Raw genomic sequence first — 8,215 nt, forward strand, 5'->3', positions numbered from 1 at the left:
AAGAATATAAATACAGTATTATATATCATTTCAAATAAAATGAAGAAATACATCTTCATTCCTTCCCATACCCACTCACATTTCCCTTAGCTTCAGATAACGTAAGCTAGCCAAACTGAGCCAAAGCTTCTGGCCTGGTTGCAAAGTCGTTGTAGAGTTTTTGACTGCATCAATAATAATAATTACGATGGGCTATATATTAAATGTTCTAGCCTAAAAATGTTAGACGAGCTTTCTTCCAACTTAGAAAGGGGCGCCCAGCCCGCTCCAGGTGCTGCCAAGCCAGGTGGTAAGCGACAGCGAAAACGCTGAACTTGGACGAGCCCCTCAGGGATGGAGAACTTGCTCTTGGAGTGCTAACCGATCCACTCCCTCTGGCCGGTTGGACGGCTGGCTGGAGTTTTTTGATGTGTGTGTGTCTGTTCCGTCACTGACTCCTGTAAAAAGGGTACATCGGTACCCACATTTTCAGAAAAAGAGCAAATTTCTCTGTTCCTGGGTCCCAAGAGGACCAGTTGGCGAGTGTGACCCTGTATAGCCTTACACCCCTCAGCTCTCCCTTGGTCGCCAGCAGGCAGCATGGTGCGTTCGAGGACCCGGTCTCCGCCTTCTCACGTGCCCCCTGCCGCTAGTGGAGACAGGTAAGTGTTGCACAGCACACTAACACCACACTCTCCACTTTGCTGCCCCACTTCAGGCTCGGCTTCGTTCTCAAGTCAGTGATAAATATCACACATGGTGTTGAGCAGTCGTGCTCCTGGACTCCAGTGATATCCATCACACCTTGTGTTGAGCAATGCTCCTGAGTTGTGCACGTATATCTTGTCTTCTGGCGAAGTACTTGATTAGCCGCCTCCAGCGGATGAGGACTAGTTGTAAACTCATTCTTCATGCTATTAAGTGGTGGGTCGTGACCATCCTGGCCCAGGTTTGGTCTGCAGCTTCAGCTGCTGCTTGGACAACCCTTGGACAGACACTGGCTCCCAGCTGCCCCAGGGGCCCGCAGAAATGCGTTTCCCCAGTGAGCCTCCTAAAAGCGACTGCAACTCTGGATGTCGCCTTGCGCATGCTCAAGTCAGTGAATTTAATCACACTTCATGTTGAGCAGAAATGCTCCTGAAACTCAGTGAAGTTCATCGCACTTAAGTGTTGAGCAGCAAAACTCCTGTGGCCCAGTAAATTCATCACACTCAGGTGTTGAGCAGAAATGCTCCTGAAGCCCAGTGAATTCTTTCATACTCGTGTTGAGCAGAAATGCTCCTGTGCTCAGTGAGGTTCTTCACACTCAAGAATTGAGCAGAAATGCTCCTGTAGCTCAGTGAGGTTATCACACTCAGGTGTTGAGCAGAAATGCTCCTGTTGCTCAGTGAACTTATCACACTAAAGTGCTGAGCAGAAATGCTCCTGTAGCGCAGTGATCTTCACATGTCGTGTTGAGCAGTGCTCCTGTCTTTTGCGCCCGTCGTTTGCACCTCGGTGCCAAGTCAGGAGGGAACAAGTCTCAATGGTTGCCCCTTATTGGCCCAACCAGACCTGCTTCCCATCGACAGCCTTCCTGACTTCCCCTGAACACTTTTTCAGGGACGGGGCACGATGGCACCCGCGTTCTACCCCTGGAGATTCCGGGCGGTCTTACGTCTGAACGCGGAGGTTCAGGTGGCTATCACAGGGACATGTGATAGTTACCATCACTTCTGCGGGCACCACCTGGAAATGGGTAGCATGCTTACACCTTTAGAAGTGGAACCTAGTCGTTGAGTGCGTCTTGTCTCCAGAGGAAATCCTGAAAGCTTTAGATCATTTTCAGTGCTCTCTTTCCTGCAAGATGCGTTGGAGTAGGCTGTTTTCCTCCACCCTCAAAATGATGTTGCCTCTGTGTTTAAACGAAGCTCTTCGTGATGCAGAAGTATGGAGAAGCACGTCCTGATCGTCAGGTTCCTGAGGAGCAAGGAAATGTAAAACCTTGCGTCCCTCTTTATTCTCTTTGGCCTTATCTCTGGTGCAACTGCACTGCAGAGACTGCCCCTGAGCCACTGCAGGCAGTGAGTTAAAAATCTGTTATATCAGTTCTCCTGCTCGCATGGTCTCTACTAGAGGGTAGGGACTTGCTCGCTTTCGGTCAACGTATTGTGCCTGGAGTTCGGGCCGGATAACTCTCATGAACCGACACCCAGGCCTGGATTGTGCCCAAGGTTCCTACCTCTCCTGTAATGGGTCAGGTGGTGAGCCTGCAAGCGGTCCCTGGAGGAGGCAGAACCAGCCCTGGCTTCTCTGTCCATCTGCTTCATAGCAGTAATAGACGTGCACAGAACGCAGCCTTAGACCTCAGACCAGCTCTTATCTGTTAGGAATCAGCAGAGAGGGAAGGCTGTTTCCAAGCAAAGTAGCCCACTGATATGGTTGCCTTATTTTCGGTAAAAAATTCCGAGATGCTCTTGTCCTCTTAGGTGTCGAGCTCCTCTATGATGAGTGTTTTTGCTCTGCCTGGGCGTTCACAGAGTGCTTTGCTGACAGATTTAGAGTTGGGGGCTGAGCGACACCTATTGAACCGCTGCTTCCTGTGGGCTCCCTTCTTATGAAGCCAGTTTCACCGTGAGCCCGGTTCAAGTGTCGGCTTGCTGCGCCATTCCCCTCCTATGGACCTGTATACGTGCGCTTTCTACTCCAGTTGAGTCCTCTTAAGCCGAACCCTGTTGAGTTCCTCCATAACCCTCCGACGCCGGATGTGTGGAACGTCTGGTGTCAGGCTTACCACTCGTAAGCAGTGTGGAATCTGTGTTAGGCTGGGTCCATATGTTGCTGTCCCAACGGTGATCCCATATGTGTATTCTTCCACGATACGACTCCCTATGGCGAGCCCGTGTCTTCCCTCTGCAGAATCTCTCTGCCGTCACTGTCCGGTGAGTCTACCCCCGTCTTAGGCTGGAGCCACCCCAATGACATTCCATATGTTATACTGCCCGGTCTCCGCCAAGTTCATATGTGTATTTTCCACGTTACCTCCCTCTGGGTTGGAACCACGCTTTCCCAGTGGTCATGTAGGAACAGCAGTGACTTCCCTGGCCTAAGCCCTGTCCTTCCCCGCCTTAAAATTGCAGGGGCATCAGGAGGCTTTTGTCTAGGCACTGGAAGGTGGCAGCTTTAGTGGCGTTTTCAAAGGTTATCCCCATTTCAGTCGACGTCGACTACGTCCGACGTTATCGACTGAAGGAGGGAATGGAGGACGTAGTCCCCTTGCCACTACCGCTGGACCACCGCTGACCCAGGTTATGCTCGGCTCCTCAGCGAAAAGCAACTAGTGCGTGCATCCACTTCCATATTCATACCCGCGCTGCGGTGGCGCAGTGTGTGATGCAAATCACGCACGCCATTTCCATTGGCTCGTTCAATAGTACTCGAAGATGATAGGCTCTCCGACGCGTTCCCAATTTCAGTCGACGTCAACTACGTCCTCCGTTCCCTCCTTCAGGGAACGGTGGGTTGCATACGCAACCAGGACGTTTTCTCTGCTGCTGGCCTGCTGTCATGAAACCACCGCATGAATCTGAAGCCTCAGACTTTGTTCAAACTTGTGTTCTTGAAGGTGAACTCAAAAGAACTGTAGATTGATATTGAAGGAATGGAAGTCTCCCACTCCTCCTTCCTTTCAGGTATGGGTCATTGATATGCTATCCATAATACAAATGGAAAAACTCTGCACTAGTCAAATGGACACATTTTTCCATTCTTGGAACCCATTATTAACTCATTTTGAAAAAGCTAAATTACAGTAAACTAATTTTGTTCCTGTATTAACAACCTTTCCTCCTACCGCTGTACTAAATATGACGGTTAACAACAGGCAATAGCGGCATCTGAGCCCTGTTTGTTTGTTTGTTTGTTTATTTGAAAATGTAAATAAAATATAAAAAAAGAACTGTAGATAAGGAAAGCAATTATTTTTTTTTTCTTTTTTAGTTTGACAACATAAGCCAATTTAAATTGTAATTCACGTGCACTCTGCGCAAAAGTTCAGTTATAAGAATTTTGGCCTAATAGTTAATTTACTTTTAAAATGTTTATGTATATTTTTTATATTTTTGTTTATATAAATTTTATTTATATTATTAGGCAAATTTATTTGTTTATATTTGGAAAATGTTGTCGTTGCTCTTTAGTTCTTCGGGAGGTAAGGCTGTGGTCTAAGCCAAAAGTAAAAAATACATGCAGATTATTTAACTGTTTAGAGTGTGGGGGGGGGGGGGGGGGGGTGGCGATTTGAGTGACACAGAGTGATCCTTAGGGCAAGCGTGGGTCGACAATCAGCAAACAACATCCAACAGGGGCAAGGCAGCAAAAAACGAGGCGCTAACAGAGTCCAAAGGGCTAGGCTAGGGGTAAATCCAGGAAACACAGGCTAGAATCAGAACACAGGAAAACAGGCAAGGCAAAGAACACTGGATGGGCTCAGTAGAGTAGCTAACACTAGGGGAGCGCTAAACGCAATACAATACTCGGCATCAGGGAGAGAAAGTCCAAGGCTTATAAAGAGTGTGAGATATTGTGTGATAGTTCTCAGGTGTGAGCGTGATTAGTGGAATCAGCTGTGTGAGTCGTCAATGCAATGAATGATGGGTATTGTAGTGAAGTGCAAGAGTCCATGCTGTGATTTGGTGACCTCTGGTGGTGATTGACCGGAAGTGCATGGACCAGATTTGTGACAATATTAATGATGTGAATGCATAACGATATGAGATTAGAGAATATAATTTATTGTAAATTTGTTGTAGTTAGTTATGTAGTCAATGTCATCCAAAGTTTTACATAAAAAACACAAATTCAAACTGGTAAAATGTTTCAAAGGATCAAATGAAGTGTCTCCTATTTCAAAAGGATTTGTGCATTTGTTACGTCCCTTAGACTTCTAGAAAATGGGAGTATAACATTAAATAAAGATGTGTATTTAACTCAATATGAAGGTCAGGGCGATAAAAGAAAAGGACTCAAGTCAAAACTCCACTCAAATTTGTTTATTCTACAGTGCCAAAAGTGAAAAGAAAATAATATTTACACAATATTTACAAAAATAAGCTCAAGAGATGCCAAATCAAATAAATAAATAAAACAAAACAAAGCTAACTAGGTTTAATCAGCTAAGCTAACTACCAAAAGAAAAATGTAGAAAATAAAAGTCTTCAGTGTCAAGACGGCCAAACTAAACTACGCTGACTAACCAGATAACAGAACTACAGGGTGTGGCACTCTCTCCTAAACCTAGTATGATTAATACAAACAGGATTTCCTATGTGGTGCGCAATGTATGTCACGCCACTTACTTACTAGTCCAGTCATTTTAAGCCAAAATGGGGGTCAACCTAGAACAAATTGCAACAGAAGCAAACTCAACTGATTTTGTATCCTCAATATGTCCTGAGTAAGGAAAAAAGGCCCAGAAGAATCCCATTAGGGTAAAGTTTCGAAAAAGACCCAAAAATAGCCTATTCAGACACCTATTAATTTGTTTAGGCCCCAAACCCCATCTCTGCAATAATAATTAATAAAGGCTGTTCCAGCCTTTATTCTGTTGCAATTTGTTCAACCTTTTTTCATAAAATGACTGGACTACACCTGCTCCCTCCTTCCCAGAGGTGGGTACAAATACATCAAAAACTATTTTGTATAGCTAAGTTCACATCAATGGTGTGGTAGGCTGCCCTTAATAGCAAAACGTGTTTGATGTAAGCTACGTAGCCCTATTATCACCGTTACTCTACTCGTGCCTTAAAGGACAAGTTCTGTATTTTACACTTAAAGCCCTGTTTTAAGATTGTTTCTGATGAAATAGAACGGTTAAGATTGAAATTTGGACACATGCTGCTGTCCCGAGAATTTTCGGTTTCTGTGTTAGCACCCCCCACCTATACAATGGTTTCATAGGGGCACTGGAACAATCATTCATAAAACGCATTAAACTTTAGTCTACAAAGACGTGAAACTCACCGAGTGGTCTGGGGTGTTCACTGATATGCTCACGCAAAAATCGCTGCAAAAGATGCTTTCCAACAGGTGTTTTACCATTCGTTGTAAAACTGTGGACCTATTTTTCCAAACGCCTCACAACCGGACATTCTTCCGTTGAGAGCTTGAATAATAGACACTCCAGCCCAGTTGGTGGCGATAATGCACCTTTGCTAATGTTTGGATAGCGTAGCCTACGATACCGCGACTGCATAACTACAGAAAGAATACAAACAACCCCATTTCCATTTCCGGCGGCGGAGTAATACCGTACCTCACAGAACATCCAATACAAGTCAATGGAGTTGGACAAAAACTATGATAAAACCTGTTGGAAAGCATCTTTTGCAGTGATTTTTGTGTAAAAATAACAGACCGAGAATTTGTCATAAAATCAAAATTCCATTTTAATCATAATATGTGTGGGTTTGTTTTACACACGAGACTCTAACTGCCCTGACCGCGTATGCCTTTTCCATAGTAGAATCACGCTGCGTGCGCAATTACTGAAAAACATTGAAAAATATTAATGATTATTTTATACAAAATCAAAATCAATATTTCTCATATGTAATACGTTTAAAAACGTGTAAAAACTGCAGATGGATGTTATATTGTGAACGTGTGCTTAGCATGGAGATTTCAGTGGAGTTACGACAGACGCAATGTTTCATAATAGGTAGGGCCTATGATGTCCTTTTATGAATGACAACACAGTGCATTGATCTCATAAGGCACAATTATTTTCTCTATAATGCCGTTCAGTGTCCAATATGTGTGTGTGTAGACTGTATATTTTTCACAAAGCACTTTACCTTAATGCCGTTTTTAAGAGTTCAAAACTGGACATTGCCATTGCCAACATCAGACCGAAAATATGGAAAAATCATTTACTATGGGGATTTTTCTTAAGTATTTAATTATTTGAAATACTCTAAATAGGACCCCCTCGAAAACGAGATGTTACATCTCAAGGGGCTATCCTTCAAAAACATTTCAAATATAAATACACTCCCTCAAAATATTTTGTTACAAACTACATTTTATTTGTCCACACCTGCAAAATACAAATTACAAAATACACTAAAGTAATTAAATACGTATTTAAAATACATTTAATTGAAATACTGCCCATGTCTGCTCCTTCCCAGCCTCACACACAACATGACGACTGAAGAAGATAGAACAGTATGAAAACAATACAATTTACAACCACAATGTGACAAACGTTTCAATCAAAGAATAAACACACACAGTATAGAAGGACTCTAGCAACAGCAACAACAAGCAAAAGTGAACAAGCACCTGCAAAGTGAGCAAGAAGCTGGGGACGTGGAGGAGATACGGTATTAGAAGAAAGCGGCGTAATGTGATTTAGTGTGACACACACACACACACACACACACACACACACACACACACACACACACACACACACACACACACACACACACACACACACACACACACACACACACAAAACTACCCATACATACCCATACAGCTAAAATGTGTTAGTATCTCTGTATAATATCAGTCTTTAAATGAAAGATATTTGAAGTGTATATCTTTAGTTAGACCTCAGCACTATTTCTGGGTAAAGTGCATTTAGTACAAAATTAGTTGTTCCAATTTAGCAGACTTTAAGCATACCCTTTTGGTATATCAACAGTACAATTGCAGGGTATTTATATTAAGTACATGAATATCTAAATGTATTTGAAGTACATTTATTTTATGCTAAGTATCCTATAAGACATTTTAGTATATTTATCTTTCACTAGGGAAAGCAGTTTGTTCAATTACAGAGGTTAAGAGAAAAGCTCGTTCAGTTAATAAAAACTTGATGATGAAAGTTCAAAATTTAAAGTTGCTGTTTTTAAGTTGCTGTTGCTCATTTGGAAAGTCATATGTGTCAAAATCCCATGCTGGGATTATTTTTTTAACAAAAAAATTTGTACAAAACACACCAGTGCTGGCTTTTTTTTGGGTTGTTTTCAGAGATGGTAACAGAAATGTTATTTTGTGTGGTGTGTGCTACAAATATTTCAGCCTCTGTAGCACCAGTGCTATGTGCAAAAACAGTTAACCTACAGTCACTGACACAATAAAACTCCAAGATATGACGAGCAGACACAGTCTTCCTGAAGAAGAGGCTCCAGGGATGTGAATCTTTTATCCGGCAGGTCTGGGCGACTCTGGCCCTTGAGATCCACTG

The 8,215-nt window shown here is 43.1% G+C and overlaps 1 protein-coding gene and 1 long non-coding RNA gene across 3 annotated transcripts in view; both read right to left on the reverse strand.

The window, feature by feature from the left end:
* Positions 1-4,994: 4,994 nt before the first annotated feature.
* The window catches only part of cd44b (CD44 molecule (IN blood group) b), a 31,860-nt gene continuing 28,639 nt past the window's right edge, over positions 4,995-8,215 (reverse strand). For both annotated transcript variants that reach the window (XM_077245588.1, XM_077245579.1), the window contains exon 8: positions 4,995-8,215. This exon is cut by the window's right edge and continues 3,388 nt beyond it. The gene's annotated coding sequence lies outside the window, so the exon portion shown is untranslated.
* The window catches only part of LOC143752941 (uncharacterized), an 86,118-nt gene continuing 85,813 nt past the window's right edge, over positions 7,911-8,215 (reverse strand). The window contains exon 3 of the long non-coding RNA XR_013207432.1: positions 7,911-7,925. This is a non-coding gene — a long non-coding RNA (uncharacterized LOC143752941). The remainder of the gene's footprint in view (positions 7,926-8,215) is intronic.

This window comes from Siphateles boraxobius, unplaced genomic scaffold (assembly GCF_051911475.1).
Source record: "Siphateles boraxobius isolate OS27281-9 unplaced genomic scaffold, OSU_SipBor_1 102, whole genome shotgun sequence".
In the NCBI taxonomy this organism is placed as follows: Eukaryota; Metazoa; Chordata; class Actinopteri; order Cypriniformes; family Leuciscidae; genus Siphateles; species Siphateles boraxobius.